This window comes from Leptinotarsa decemlineata, unplaced genomic scaffold (genome assembly GCF_025532065.1).
Source record: "Leptinotarsa decemlineata unplaced genomic scaffold, Ldec_3_MD MMD2_tig00000199_RagTag_RagTag, whole genome shotgun sequence".
Lineage (NCBI taxonomy): Eukaryota > Metazoa > Arthropoda > Insecta > Coleoptera > Chrysomelidae > Leptinotarsa > Leptinotarsa decemlineata.
In genome coordinates, this window is record NW_027412544.1 from 6,940,201 (window position 1) to 6,957,296 (window position 17,096).

General features: G+C 36.1%; 1 long non-coding RNA gene across 1 annotated transcript in view; it reads right to left on the reverse strand.

Moving 5' to 3' along the window:
- Nucleotides 1–16,887, reverse strand: part of LOC141481402 (uncharacterized) — a 36,318-nt gene extending 19,431 nt beyond the window's left edge. The window contains exons 1-2 of the long non-coding RNA XR_012464938.1: nucleotides 16,638–16,887; nucleotides 16,455–16,539 (exon numbers count right to left, since the gene is read on the reverse strand). This is a non-coding gene — a long non-coding RNA (uncharacterized lncRNA). The remainder of the gene's footprint in view (nucleotides 1–16,454; nucleotides 16,540–16,637) is intronic.
- Nucleotides 16,888–17,096: the final 209 nt, after the last annotated feature.

Genomic DNA, 17,096 nt, shown 5'->3' on the forward strand with positions numbered 1-17,096 from the left:
TTTGTATTACGTCGATATTCGATCTTGACAAATTACCCATTTTCAGTTAGCTTCATTTAAGACAGGGAAAAAATATCTATTTACCAAACGCAGTCGCTTCAATATATCATTCCTGTTTTTGCACATTAGACTAGATGGACGTGTGTTGAGAATACAATTTTTATAAAAACGTGTTCGATACATATCATTCACGTGAACCCAAATGACCCTATATATTTGTCCAATCTAACGATAGTGGTAACGAATATTTGCAAATGAATACGTTTATATTCTAAAAACCTTACAAAACAACAAGAAAAGTTGAAAACACATACACAGAGACGAACACTCGGTGCAAAGTCAAGCAGTGTTTGCAACAAAAAATTGAGAGAACGCGTGCATATTAATTCAAATAACATTGAACTCATTTCATCTCCAGTTTGGAAATTCAAAATTTCATTCATCCTTATATATGAAATCGAATGAAATAATTTTCACCGTATCCCTATGTTATTTGATTACACATCACTTCAAAGGGTAGAGACACGACGTTTTGGTTAAAATGAGCTACAATAACACTGCAGAAAAAAATCATAAAACAGGATTGAGTTGAATTCCATTACTTGGAACTTCCATTGTCTAATGTTATATAAAATGATTTGAAATCCCTAAAAGAACCAATAGGTACAAATTAAAAAGAATAGCTGAAAATAACAATTACATCAGGCAAACAACCTCTGAAATGAAATTACAGTGAAATGAAATACAAGTAAAAAATACAACAATTAAACAAAAAAAATTAAGAGAGTCCAAGCCAAGTTACATCACGACGTTTCGATTGTTAGTATCCACAATCGTCTTCGGGTAATCGAAACGTGATTTTTACGTTAATTCTAATAATCGGTGATGGTTTTTGAGATATTCATAAAAACGAATTCCTTTTTTTGAAATTTTCAGTGCAACTTGGCTCAAAACGAATAAACCTCAATCCTAATTTTCGAAAAAGGCGAACTGGAATTATGTGAAAGTGAATTGCATTCTGAGACATCGCGACAACAAAACTCGGTTTTCTTCGCGACAACTCACTACTTGAATGGTGTTATTCAAGGGAATTTTACGCCGAAATGTTTCGAAGCTCTAGGCTTAGATTCTCGCCAATTTTATTCCATTGTTTCTTGGTGGTGAAAACAATATGCCTGTTTTTATGCTTTTCAGCGATATAACGTGAAATGAAATTCTGAAGTATGAATATATATATGAATATCTATCTGTGATGCACTGTTTGGAACCTTTGGTGTACCTAGTAATGAATATTACTGGAGTTTTTTCCCAACACCAAACCGTTCATTTTTGACACCTCGTCACGTGTTTCACTCACCAAGTGATTATCTTCAAGAGGAAGATTAAACAGTTTAATATGTCGTATGTCGAATAGTTTTGTTCCATCGTTTTGAAGGTATTTGCAACTTCTGAAGTGACGAAAATGTCGATATTATTAGGAGAATGTCACAACGCTACTGTCAAATAGTAATCATGGCCTGCCTACCAAATACCGAATGGAAATACCATTCTGAAGGGACATTTTCACAAATAAATGTTCATTAGTCCGAAACTTGACTAGTTAGGTATAGGTATGATATACATAGAAAGAAAGCAAATTTCAGCAGCTTTCCGAATTTTCAATAATATACAGGGTGTTCCATTTAAAATAATCAAATTTCAGCAACTTTTTCAAGCAAACGAAAAAACTGTATTTTTTTACCAACCTGTATTGAAGTAACGGAGATTAGGCTGACGTGTGGGAAGTGTCCAAGTATCACCTAACTCCAAACCAAATTTCGATATCATAGTACTTCTTAACTAAAAGATATCGGCATTTTTAGAAGTCATGATTTTCGAAGAAAAAAATTGAAATTAATTTTTATTTCGAAAACGGTAACAGATAGGTATAGGGAAATATCAAGAAAAGTTGTCGGGCAAATCACGAAAAACAGAAGATGATGTGGTGAACGAAGCTCTTAAGTATATTCTTATTTTCGTCATTTGTATTTCACAATTTTTGATAATGATCTTATGACCATACGGATTTGGAGTTATTTATTGTGAACCGACTTTCTTCAGCGTGGAGCTTGAACAATGTTGTTATGTAGACGATATTCATCATAACACTTTTTTGTATCATTTTGAATAACCATATGTAGGCTGTTCTGTATTCAGGAGCAAAATTACTGACCTTGCTAGGTCAGGACGCTTATCGTCATGCCGCCACGCTTTTCATAGCTCAGAGAGTATGCAGGGCATGAAGTCAACTGAAATCCCAAAACTCTCGATTACAAAAAGAGAGCTTACTATGAGAAAATGATCCTGCAAAGCTTGGGATTTCTTTCTATAACCGCATAGTAGCAACATTTCAGTAAGAGATATCCAAAAGTGGACGACCTTTCTGGAAGGGTCATTTTTCTATAGGATGTTGACTTTTTGCATGACAAGTGGAAAGCCAAAACTTGTTTAAGAAATATTCCTGACGAGATGAGCAAATTAGATGAAACAAGGTTATGCAAATTCACAATATTCGTGAAACAAAGAAATGTCATTGAAATGACTCCTGTAGACTCAAATTATCAGGTAGCTTGGATATGAGAGAGATTTCTGAATTTGTTGTTTAGGATTTATTATGTATTTATTTCATCACTAATTTTACTTTTCTTTTTCTTCAGTTCTTGACTACAATTTCACAAAACACTAAGTACATATATCAGCTTCAATACCTTTGAACAGTTTTTCAACAAGAAACAGAAAAAGCATCAACATCAGGAGCAGTTCAGTTAGATTTATTTTTAACCCTGAATCCAGGCACAAGATTCATGAAATATTAAGGATGACAAATAATTTTCTCAAATTTCAACCAAACATAGTTACAACTATTATCATTAGTAACGTGATTTCAACACCAGTAAAGCAATGCGATACCTGATTTACTGGAATCCATGGTAAATATGGAAATTGTCTCATGAATGATTGTGATGTTTGACAGAGGACTAACTAGCCGTTTGGGGTTTCAAAGACTTGGTTGCTGAACGATTGATCGTGTTCATGAACTCAGGTAGATACCAATTTTCTGATATACAGCGACTGACTCCACCTTCACAGTATAATGACAGGAACCCAGTTTTCGAATCATGACATCAAACTGCAAGATTATTCATTTTTGAGAAGGGAAGAGAGCTTGAACTTCCTTCCTTAGGCTGCGTACAATATAAGAAAAAATACCATACTTCATTGGGTTGTTCCAAACAAAAATATCTAGTTGAATTATCATTTACTGGTTGGAATATAACGGGGTTATTTTGGAGGCAAAACAAGATTTCGAATAACGAAAAATTGTTTCAATCGACTTCCATTAATTTCAATGAACAGATGAGATTTATGAATCAATATTACTTCAATAAGATCCAACTGAATTTCTCAACAGTTTTTCTAATTGTACAGTCCATGAAACAATTTCGAAAATGAGGACTCAAATATCAAATCAATGATAAGTACAGATGATTTTCCTGTAGCAGAATATTCAACGCATGCAAAATAAATAATATTCTAATCTTCCTAAAATTTTTCAAATAGAGAAAATATGGAACTACGCCAACCAGTAAAAAACAATATCAAGTGAAGAGCTCTATCTCGATTTCCATTTCAACTACTTCCCCGATGAAATGATATCCTCCTTTTATGAAATTTATGATTTGGAATGGAGTCAGCAGGCGATAATTCCTTAATTTTTGTTCTCACATAATTCATAGAAAGCCGTTAGAGACTAAGGAGTTACCGAAAGTTTTCAAGTGGAGTTTGATGGCTGTACTAAATCCTCGAAATTTATTAGGGATAAACGAATTTTCGACTGGTGTGAGTCTGAAACACTACAAGATGTGAGAGATGCGAAGATGACAACGAATCGATGTGGCCTTCATTCAATTCCGAATCCAACTATTCCATAAAAAGAAAATTTATGACATTCTTTGAAGTGGCTCCAGCGGGTTCGAATTTTTTCCCTCTGGATATATTTCATATTCTTTGTTACTTCAGAACAAAGAACGGAAGTGGAAGGAAGTCGAATCGGGAAACAGGGGTATAGAAACATAGAATTGAAGAATAATTCTAGCTTATTTAGCTTGATGAATCTTTTATTAACGACATTTTCTCTCAGGAAGGAAGTCTACAAACAATTTTAGATGAGTTGGGTCAACAGAAGGTTTAACAAATTTTTTATTAGGGTAGACCGAGGCGAATCGGATCACTTTTTCTTTGAGGCTGGTCAAAAGTGTTACATAATGTTATTTTTATTAATGAAAAGGTGAGAAGTAAAAATCAGCTATGAAATGAACATTTGAAAACTTGAATCATCCATAAAAAAAAGATAAATATCCGAATCGCCCCAATTTTCGAGGTGAATCGGATCGTATACAACATGTGACTAAATTTTGAGTTTCTTAACACTTGCTGTGGTAAAAATTAATAATGAGATCAATTTTAATCATCAGGACATAGATCACATATATATGGTCCCCCCCATAAGTTTACGATTTCTCTTAGGAGCAATCGGTGACTTCAAAGGTGATGGAAGAATTTTCTTGATTATTCCTGAACAGGTGAAAGGCTGGGCTTTGTCAGACTGTTATAATAATAATAACAATAATAATAATAATAATAATAATAACAGGCTCCCTCCCAGCCTGCTAACGAAGTGGTAGAAGTGATAGTTCTACCACCCGTTGTCACGGCTGGTGAGGAGACTCGCATCATACCACCAATGGAGACGACAATCAGAACACGCAGGGCGCTCCACAGGATTAAGCCCCTGAAGCCACAAGAACTGGCTCGTTTGGATGCGGAGGTTCATAGTGTTCTAACAGAAGAGGCTGATATCTGGCAAATCAACACCGTCGTGTATAACGTCGTCCAATCGGTTTCCGAATCGGAAGGATGAAATTCCGGCCTTGCGGTTCGGTAGATTGAACGGCGTGTACACAAGATGGAGGCTAAGATCACGTCGGCGAGACAACACGCGTCTCGTATCCAATGTGTGATGGATTACAGGGCGGTCAACAGGTCTTTCACGCCCGCAGTGCGGCGAATAGCCGCCAATCTACGACGTATCCATCACACTTTAAGCCAAGGCGTGCTGCTGACCACCAAACAGCATTGCCTTGATAGGATACAAATGCTAGTGGCTGCTAAGAAGTCACTAGTGAGGCGAGCAAGAAGTATCGCGGAAAACCTTAGGTTCCTCGAGACACCTTCTCGCTTATTCCAAGAGCCTCCACGGGTTGTGGATGATCCGCCGACCGCTGATCAGGTGGAATCCTTCTGGAAGGATATCTATGAACACCCGCAGCCACTCAACTTAGACACTCCAGCCCTAGCGCAGTTCGAAGCTTTCAACAGAGAGCTTCGACAGCCTGAGCCCAATGAACTGCGCAACCTGATAACCCCGGATGACGTTCGAAGGGCCCTTGTTGGTTCCAAGAACTTTGCTGCTCCAGGCCCAGATGGGCTGAACACTTATTGGTGGAAAAAACTACCAAGTACCCACCGCCATCTGGCCAGAGTTTTCAACTCATGGCTGGATGGAGAGCAGCCGATTCCGGATTGGTTTGTCGAGGGGCGGACCGTTCTTATCCCCAAAAACGGAGATTTGTCGGTTCCTAAGAATTACAGATCGATAACATGCTTGAATTCGTGTTATAAATTGTTAACAAGCATCTTATACACACGAATAACATTGAAGACCTTGGCTTATCAAAGCGCCTGACGTTCGCTTTTCTCAGGTCGAGTGGGCTGAAGTCGGAAACTGAGGGGTTCATCATGGCTTGCCAGGATGGTGTCTTCAACACCTTAGTCTACCGCAGTCGCGTGATGGGTATAGAGGTTCCTGACACAAGGTGCAGGGCCTGCCGCGAGGCGCCCGAGACCCTAATGCACTTGCTATCAGCATGTCCAGCATATGCGGTCTGGGCCAATATCCATCGACATAACGCGGCCCTAAGAGTGCTATATTACCATCTACGGCACTCTTACGGTATTGACGAGACACAGGTGTTGCCCTACGCTCCGGGGGATATTGAATCCGTGGGGAACGAGAAGTGCCGAATTTATTGGAACTATTCGTTCCCCTCCCTCAGGCTCATACAAGCTAATAAGCCTGATGTAGTCCTTCTCGACCACCAGACCAAAACGATATTTGTCGTGGAGTTTTCAGCTCCTGGCGAGACGAATATCGTCAGAAAAGAGGAGGAAAAACGGATAAAATATCGAGATTTTCTCTTCGAACTTCGCAGACTCTATCCAAGGCCGCGTTATGTCGATGGATATAGGCCGAGACCGCATATGCTGGACATGCTGATAGCAAGTGCATTAGGGTCTCGGGCGCCTCGCGGCAGGCCCTGCACCTTGTGTCAGGAACCTCTATACCCATCACGCGACTGCGGTAGACTAAGGTGTTGAAGACACCATCCTGGCAAGCCATGATGAACCCCTCAGTTTACGACGTCAGCCCACTCGACCTGAGAAAAGCGAACGTCAGGCGCTTTAATAAGCCAAGGTCTTCAATGTTATTGAAGAAGACCCCATGCATCGGCTTATCCCTGTGTCTCCGCAGAAGTAAGGTGATCTCTGGGGCTTTTATCTGAGCTTTTTGCTGAACGGGTTCCAACTCGGTGACAGAGTTGTAGTCACCTCGTTCAGAGTCGAAAACTATACCGAGTTCATCAGCTGCTCGAGCAGCTGCCCTAAGGAGAAATGCTCCAATTCCTGCTCTTTCATGGTCACGGACCATGCAGAGAAGGGGATCCGAACTCCTGACGACTTTACAGGCTGTATCCAGTACCATTCTGTCAGGTAGACACTCCAAACTCAAAAGTCCACGACCTCCCTGTTGTCGGGGGAAGTACAACCGTGGAAGGGACGATTTGGGATGCAAACTCCTATAGAGATGCATCATTTTTCGGGTCCTTACGTCGAGTTGATACAGCTCCTCCCGAGTCCACTTCACTACTCCAAACGAGTATAGTAAGATTGGAACGGCAAGCATATTTGTGAGTTTCTGATCAAGTCAAGGAGACTAGAAGAACTTTGCACCAAAAACCGCAAATTTCTGGACGTGCCATTATTAATTTTTTTTTTTAGTAATAGGTCAACAAAAGTATTCTCTGGACAAAAGATTACGTGTAGATCCTGTTATTAACAGAAATATGAAATTGGCATTATATGTCGATCAACTTGGTACAGGTAGAGGTAGAATGACAGTATGGAGCTAAAATGTCTAACGTAATAATAACGTAATAGCTGAATTGGGGCTCATATCTAATCATTTTTTGAACAGAAACTGACTAGAAAGTCAAATTTCAATTATCCATCGTTAAAAAATTCCCATATGTTGGGAACATTTGTGGTGTCACTATATCCGTAAGTGTAGTAAGTATAATACCAAGGGGACTGAATCAGGGTTTTAGAGTTCGACAGAGCCATACTCTTACCATCTGACCTGAAAGACCACTCACCATACAAACTAATCGACTTCGTAAAGAAGTTGAGTTCATTTGGTCGAGTGTGAATATGTGTGAGCCACAATAGACCCTTGCGGGTTGCGGTGGAGGGACGAATAGACCCACTCACTTTGGAACTAACCTAACGTAAGTATAACATAGAGCTATAAATTTTTAGACCAAAGAAAACGATTTTTTTATTCTAAAAATAATAAGAGAAACTCAATAATAATTTTCTGAGCGATAAACATCCTTTTGAATACATTTTGTTGATTATTTCTCCAATGTCCAGTAAGAAGTCGTCAACAAAAATATCATATATATTCTTACATCATTACTGAATTTGGAATATATACGTTATCACTGACAGTGTATAATAACGTATATACGAATCCTATTTTCACTCATTCACCAATACTATCGGGATATCTGCTTTGTTAGGAGAAAATCAATTGTAACTTCTATTTTCTGTATTCATTTTCAATATGAGAATGTTTCTTGACTGAAAATCTTTTCTTTGCATAAAATAATCTTCCTTATGCATTCAATCCAAAAACAATTTTGGTATAACATATTCTCCCGTCTTTTTTTTCTCTCGGTAATCTCATTGTAGACAAATCTGGTTGATGTCCTACTAAGATTTCTGAAGCAATTTTTGCTGCATCGTTTATAGCTTCTTCATATCGAGTTTGTTGCTGCTAGAACCGCCCCCCACCACTCTTTTCCTCATGTTTGCACCGTATATCGTTTTTTCTTGTATTAATAAAAGTAAGAAAAGATGACTTCATCTATGGGATAGACAAAAAAATCACGAATATCGCAAATAAATGAAGCTTTCAAAGGCAATCCTTTACGAAGCCGAACTTTGATATCGACCACCGAATGAGATTCGTTGACTCGACAGCTTTCTAAACTGGTCAGAACCAGAGGAGAAAAACAAAGAATCCGTGGTCAAACATCAGACGGCGCTTTTTGTCATAGGTCACATCAAAATCCACGAATGTATTCCTAACCTAAAATCAAAGTTATGAATGAAGATTTCAAATCATTGTTGACAGCAATAACGATGTATTACGGTAGCTCAAAATACAAACAAATTACTGATAGATGGTTGAAAGACAATACCCGACCATCGTTCAAAAGGTGAAAGTAACCTGTGCTGCTGGAATCGAAAAATTTTGGTATTTGGATGAAGAGGTGCCAAGTAACTGGCACAGAATGTGTTTTTATTCAGAATAGATTCAATACTAAGTTTACTAAACGATCTTTACTGATAAGAGGGTTGATTTATTCAGCAATATTCGATATCTGAAAAATTGTTCGACAAAATCATGGGTGATTCTAAACAACATCAATCAACTTAGGGGGAATGGAATCGAAGAATGTGGAAGCACGAGTGACTTAGTTTCAATAGCAATTTATTTTTCTCAGTTGGATCAGTATTTTTTTTTAATCAGAGTAATCTTTGGTGCTACAGGAGTTTTTCATTATGCCGTATACTTACTACCTCTGATATCATCAACAAAATTGGGTGTAGTTCGAAGTATCTTTCAATAAATAGTTGATCCGTTTTCTAGTATTCATTTTTGATGTAATTTTTTTAATGATTTTTGAATTTCCATACTGAAGAGAAATGAGAATCTTATGTTACGTAAAACATTCAACATAAATATAAGGTCGCAGATACAAAACATACGTATTTTGTAGCATACCTTTAGCACACGGCCCAAGGTTTTGCATGAGAAGGATAATGATTTCATGTATGGGCAAAAAAAAACAATGAAAATGGAGTAAAAAAGATCCGCTACCATCAAACTATATTATTGAAATTAAAATATGTTTTTCATCATTCCTCAATAGTCTAGCTTGCAAATATCCCTCAGAAGTATTTTTGTCTATGTAATATAATACTTATTCGGGTGATTGACTATTTCCGTAAATGAAACTTTCTATATACTTAAATAAAAATTTTGTTCTGAATCATTTCAAGGCAGCAATTCAAGTATTGAAAGATGGTCTTTGGAAAATTCTTGAACCTGAACTTGTCAAGAAATGTGAATTCAAACCCGTTGGTTTTGAAAAATGTGCAACAAAGAGAACGAACAGCCCCGTACGATAGAAGAGCACTGCAGATGCAGATTTAAGATTCTCAATTTTTTGATAAAATAATTCCAAAAATGCTCTTTTGCTTTTTATCACAATACAGGGTATTCCATTTTTAAGATGAAAGAGTTACTCATAAGTAGAATATAAGCATATGAGAAAGGTATAGGGAACCCTGTTGAAGGGAATCTACTTCTGTGTTAAATTACGGCACTAAATACGGGGTGTTCCATTCAACTTCAAGAAGTTATTTTATAAAATGTGTGTCCAAATTTTGAGGCAATTTTTTTCGCCACTCTGAATATAATTGCATCAAAAATTTCATGGGGTTGTTAACTTTAACCTTTGAGCTAAGTAGTACATTCAATCATGAGCAGCTCATTACACGTTACAGTGTGAAAACAATTTTTAGTTTATGGTCTGTATTTTTGAATTTCTCAAAATTTCTCAGAAACGGTCTGTTTTGAGTATGAGAAATATAATAGTGACTCACCTTTATTTTGTCTATAGTATTTAAAAATATAATTAAATAAACGGTGTTCTATAAGAAAGAATATAACTTTGGTATGTAACTTTTTTGGGAGTCACCCTATATATTTCAAAATAATTTCTGGAATATGCTCCTCATGGACCCACATATGACTGTGCTAAAAGTGTTTCTCTAACTCTCTCCATTTCCCTTAGAAATACCGAGGCGAATATGGTGGGCCAACCTGTATAAAACTTTCTGTAACATTATCAACGAGATTATCATTTTCTGACAAAAATTCACTACTAGTTGCACGTCAATACTTCTGCCGCTGATCAATAAAAAAAAAGAGTATTGATTATAGTGAACATTCTCTAGTCTATTACCAGCTGCTCTAAAATCATGCTCAGTATCTACTAGTATATCGCCACTCTCCTCAATTATATCAACAAAACGCACGCACACTCTCTTCCATCCGAGGGTCGCATCGCGCCCAGCTGCAATGCTGCGTATTCTTCTATTATACGGGGCAGTTCGGTCGGACCTATCCATCCAACACTTTCACCAACCGTCATTTGGGCAAACATTTTGGCAGACTAATCTATATCACCGTGTTAGAAAAAAAAAGCTCTATCTGGTATAAAAGTTATTCAGTAAACAGATGACTGTGAATTTGTAATATTTACCAAGTTCTTCATACCTGCCAAACCAGTAGTTCCGCCAGGAACAAATCCCAACATTTGTATATTCTGTAGACTTTATATCCTAACTCAGTTTCGATTTATTTGTCAACATAATTAATTCCATATAAACTACTCTTCTTGACAAATGACAGGTTTTTATGATTTCATGATTCATAGAAGTAAAATAAACGAATTCTTACTATATTCATTGATTCAAGAATCATGTCAGATGAATAAGTACACAAAATTGATCATGGAAAACATATCGCATGACAGAACTGCAGGTAAAGAATTTCTCGCAGATATTCAAAAGCAGAATCATTTCTGAAGGTACAAGTTTCAAACTGATCATAACCCAAATGAGTACATAAGATGGAACATGGAAAACGTACCACATGGAAAACGTACCACATGAAAAAACTGCAGGTGAAAAATTTCTCGCAGATATTTAAAAGCTTGTTTGTGAAGGTTTAAACAAACTGAACATAACACTCAAAGCGGGAGTGTCATCGCTCAGGTATTGTTGAATCGAAATGGGGGTCGAGTAATATCTCATTAAAAAAAGCTGTTTTTACCGTTCAGCGATTACGGCAGTGACCCGAGTGGATGATGAACACAAAGTTAACACAATACATGGGGTCTTCCCTGTCAACATTGAAGACTTGAAGACCTTGACTTATCAAAGCACTTGGCCTTCGCTTTCCTCAGGTCGAGTGGACTGAAGTCAGAAACTGAGGGGTTCAAAATAACCTGCCAGGATGGTGTCGTCAACACCACAGTTTTCTGTAGTCGTGTAATAGGTATAGATAAGTTGAACGTGTGAGTTGTTATTTCTGGCAATTCTCTAGATTCTCTGTTATTTCTGTTGAATTTTATCAACCCAGTATTCATCTCTATATTTCTTGGAAAATTCCAATATGGAGTTCTATAACTTCTAAACGAGTTTACCGATTTTCAGAAGTGGAACACCAATGGATGGGAAATTGGAAGCCTTTTGCTTAGAGGGGTTTGTAGTTTTGCAATGGGTTTTGCTCCTCACAAACATAAAGTGTTTTTGTATAATTGATAAAAGTTTTTTCCTGGCAGTTACGTCTTGTGGTACGTTATCGATGGCCCATATCCTGTATTCGAGATATTTTTGAGCAAACGCACAACGTTAAAAAAATCATAGCAGACTTTTGCAAATTAGACATTTCTAGAAGTAAAACAAGGAAGTGGATCGTGTGAAGGGTAAATTGGAAGCGATTTCCTTGGAAGTAATTTCCATGGATGGCCGGGATGGGGCCGTGTGCTATATGTATGTCTGCTCGCAAGAGTTATGCCTCAGGGAGTATGACGAGTAGTAGCGCTGCGACGAAAATCTCTGTAACAATTAATTTGGTTGATCAACCTGCATTCATAATATTCAACAACAACAAGCAATAACATAGTTTTGAGATCATACCACAAATGAGTATTCACTGTGAAAGATACAAGAAATGATGTTTATTTATTTATCGTAGTGCGATTTCTGACACATCAGGAGGTAAACCAATCTGAAGAATTCATCGATAATAATATTACAAACAATCAATGATATCATGAGAAGATACCCCTACATTTGCTGAAAATAAAATATATATTGATATAATGATGAAACGGTATATTATCGTGTTCATATTCATTTCAATACCCAAGACGATCTTTTATGTAATATTCAAATTGTCTTTGGATCCAAGAGGAAATTTCGAAGTTTATTTCATCCTGATGATAAGAGATGTTGAATGAGGTGATATGTTGAAACGCACACACAAGCAATATTGGACTATTGATATGCATGTATTTGAAGTCAAATGAAGTTCTTCTATCTTGAAAAGATTAAATCTTGCTCTATGCATTTTTTTCACTCTGAAAAACTTAGTTATTCAATATATTTCATGAAAATATTCTGAATCCCTTACGACCTATCAACATAAACATTTACACTGGAAATGAAGAAATATTTACACGTTCTCAATATATATCCAAAGACCATAGAGCAGCAATTTGCTATGTATCCATTGTGATTGTTGAACATCAATTTTGTATCCTATTTCTGAATTAATTTAGCTCCGTTAAGTTATTTTCAAAAGAGTATTGGTATTAGATGTAGAAGTGATAGGAGTACCTTTAAAATGATTTTTATTAAAGGTTATTCAAGTCTTTCAGAAGATTCTCACAACCTTATAATAACCTATAATGGAATCTTCGAAACTGAAAGTTCCGTTGAAATTTGTTTCATTCTTCATTTCTAGACAATTGGTTCGAAAAATGAAAAACAGTTCTTATTTGTCGTATATTCAAAATTTTTTGTCCAGACAAATGAGTTTGTAAAAGAAACCTCACTAAAAAATCATTGAATATGCAGAGGTTCAACAATGGTCTTTTGTATCAAAAACAAAGTATTTTTTGTGAAAATCACAAAAAAAAATATCACTCTATAACGGTAAGGATTCAGAATCCATAGTATATGAACTTTTTGACCAGAAATGACCTCCCCTGTTCCCATTTTTCAGCATAGATCATGATTCATGTATCAAGGAGAGAATTACAATTTTCCCATAGAAATAACGGCAATCCAAAAATGAAAATCTCCATGACATCATTAGATTGATTTTGGTGTGGACATTTTCTGGCTCCTAACATTTTTCTAACATGAGGTTATGAACTCATGGTAACTTCTTGGTCTAAACGTATTCGATGCTACTTTATTCCATCGAGAAATGACAATTCTTATGTTTTCATGGGTTTCCGAAATAAAAATTGTTCAATCAATCAAATCACTGTCATATCATGAGGGAATTCGAGTTTATGAATATTAATGGCCTTAAGCCTTATCTTTCATCAATGAAATTGAAGAAAAGGTAGATTTGGATAGATTTGGAAAAGCTGAATACACTTAATTGAATTAATGAATCGAAGAGGTTTTTTGTATTAAAGTGTATAATTTTTAAAATTCTTGCAAAGCGCTTTCGACTTTGGTCAGCATCAGTGCTAAAAATTGAAGTTGAAAAAGTTTTTAATCTTTAAGGTTTAGAAATTTGGAAAATTTGTTTAAGATAACTTACTTGTCAGGCAACAGGAAGTATCAAAATAAGTACATGGCACATTTGTAATATTTGACTTATATAAAACGAAATAGGCTTATAGCCAAGAAAATACATTTTTGGATTGAGGCCACGTGGTTCAGTCAAGGTGTTATATGAAGAAGGATAACTTGAGACAGGATGTGTCAAGTGTCATGTTAAAATAATGGTGCCAACTTGAGAAGTGATCCATTATGGATTTAAAATTAATTATGAAGAGGAGAAGTCAGTATTGAATAAAATGTATTAGTAATAAATTTGATTAATTGATAATTCATAATCCTTTTATGACAGGGGAAGAAAATCTCTGTTTAAGTTTACTTGAGTATTCAAACAATGATCATTATTGGAAAGTTCTAGAGAAATCTCCAATTCTTCAAACAAGTCAAGTCTGAAGAAATTTTTATTATCTATTTCTATTTTGGAATTTCTATTGGGACTAAAGTTGTGATTGTGAAATTTTATGTGGTGGCCAAAAGCAGATTTGTCAGGTTTTTTTAATTAATGAACATTTAAAAAACCTGACAAGTAAGTAATCTCAAACAATTTTTTCAAATTTCTAAACCTTAATGATTAAAAACTTTTTCAACTTCAATTTTCACTAAACTTCCTTTTCAATTAGATCACTTACTGTCAGGTGCGCACTGATGATGACGAAAGTCGGAAGCGCTTTGCAAGAATTTTATAAATTATACACTTTAATACAAAAAACCTCTTCGATTCATTAATGAAAAAAAGGGAACCAAGAAAACCCACGAGTCAAGAGCCACATGTTTTCTCATTCGAAGAATTAGTATAGTCATCCAAAGAGGAATTGCGGTTTCTTTTTTCGGAACTATTCGTGATTCTTAAAAACTTGATGAAATTTAGATGTTTCCTGAAAACCAACTTTATAAAGAAAAGAGGTAATAACAAACCACTTTATGGAATTAAAACAAAAGCAAATAAAAAAACACTTTCTCTCAGCAAAATTCTGAAATGGGTTTCAAAGATATTTCGAATTGTCCAGTAATGAATTCTTCAGTCAAAACCCTTGGATTAAATGAGTTGAAAAATATTGGTAAGAACTATTTCATGAACAGCGTAATCCAATGTTAATCAAACACGAGATGGTTATTGAAATAATTGAAAATAGATGAATTCATGAAAGATATCAACACTAGTATTTCAAGTATGGAGGATGCTTCAATGAAAGCGTTTGCAGAAGTCATCAAGGAGGTGTGGCCACCTCCTTGGAAAATCAGATTCAAAGTTTTGCCCCTGGATTCATGGGTAATTCCCATCAAGACGCCCAGGGGTTTCTTTTTTATCTTTTAGAAGGTTTCCATGCAGACGTTAATATAATTAATGAGAAACCTAAACCAATCTCAACGGAGATTGACGAAAAATTGAGCGACAGCGGAAAGAGAGCGGATAATTGTTATGGCTCACATATTTGAGGATGCATAACTCTAAAATTGTATACAATTTCGTTGGTCAATTGAAATCCACGATGAAATGCACATACTGTAGACACTCATCAGTAACCTTTGATCCTTTCTGGGATTTGTCTCTCTCAATACCACAAGGAAGCAACCAATTGAGTTTGTGGCAACGTTTGGATTCATTTACAACAGAAGAAACTTTGGATGGAAATGAATAACCGACGTATTCGAAATGCAAGGAAACGAGAAATTGCACAAAGTCCCTATCAATCCACAAGTTTCCCTGTATTTTAGTAATTCATTTAAAAAGAGTTTCTCTAACGGAAAGATTTAGAGGCAAATTGAATGATGTCATCGAATTTCCTATAGAAGGATTGGATATGGACAATTTTGCAGCAGAAAATGTGGCTACTTGTTGTTATAATCTATATGCACGTTATATCACATTGGGACTACTCACCGAGGGCATTATACAGCATACTGCAGACACCCGTATACTGGCGCGTGGCACAAATACAACGATTTACACGTGTCACCAATTTCACCAAAATCGCTTGTGAGTGGAGAAGCATACGTTCTCATTTATGAAAAGGATGGAACAAAATCATACCATTGAGATAACTGAGAGAAAGTTTATTTGTGCAATTATTATTTATTTGTTGTTAAGTTCAAACAAAATGATTATCTGATGGACATCAATTCTCAAAAACTTTATTTCAGTTTTTATTGTATTAAAATAGTATATAATTATTTTTCCAGTTTATTTTCATGTGAATCAAGAAACTCAACATTGTTGAAGATTGCTAGATAAACGCTGTAAATCAACGAACAACGTTTTTGAACTTTTTTTAGAATTAACTTTCCGTTCAATTCACCTGCAACAATGCATAATTTATTTTGCCTTCTATCCATGAAAAATCATAGAATATACATTCTAAAATTGAGATTGTTTGATCATCCCAGAAAATGGAAATTCCTCTATTATTTATTTCTAGTGGTTATTGGAGAAGATATGAATGTGATATGCAAACATAGCCTCAAGGGAAAATATACATTATTACTGTTCGAACGACTCGTTCACCGAAAAATCAATAACGAGAATCCTAGAGTCAGAAAGAAAAATTAACTATTAATAAAGTTGAATCAGAGTTTACCTGACTAGGTTTGCTTCTGAAAGCTGGTTGGTACTTCATCCTGATTGAACGTGGACAGCAGACGCAGAGAATCCTCAAGAAAGCTCTGAAACAAATATAAAAGTGAGTTGGAAGAAATTTTCGACCGAGTGGAGTATATTGGATTATATTTGATTTGTTACAAAACAAAATTGTGTGAAATACGTTTTCGGATAAAAATGTTTTTGTTTTCAACCGTTCTCTTATTGTCCCAGAAAAGCTGATTAAGAGCTGATTGATCTGAAAGCTTCCAAGAACTTCCATATACCTCATAGGGGTCAACGTTCAAAGTATATGTTAGGCAAGTCATTCAATGCGCATTCAATCCGGAACTGGTTAAAATCCAAATCGAACTTCTAATGAAAATTCAATTTTATCAATTGGATTGCCTACATAGTCAACCAGAGTGTACCAAACTGTCACGTGGTGTCCTCAAACTGTCACCCAGCTAGCTGGGCGGTGAGACAGCCAATCAGAGTATACCAAATTGCCACGTAGCGTCCTCAAACTGTCACCCAGCTCGACAGCTAATCATAGTGAATGCTTCTGCATCTCAGAACATCGCGGCGGGAGATTTGAATATTCTGTGGATATAAATAATTCAAGTATACATTCCATCAAGAC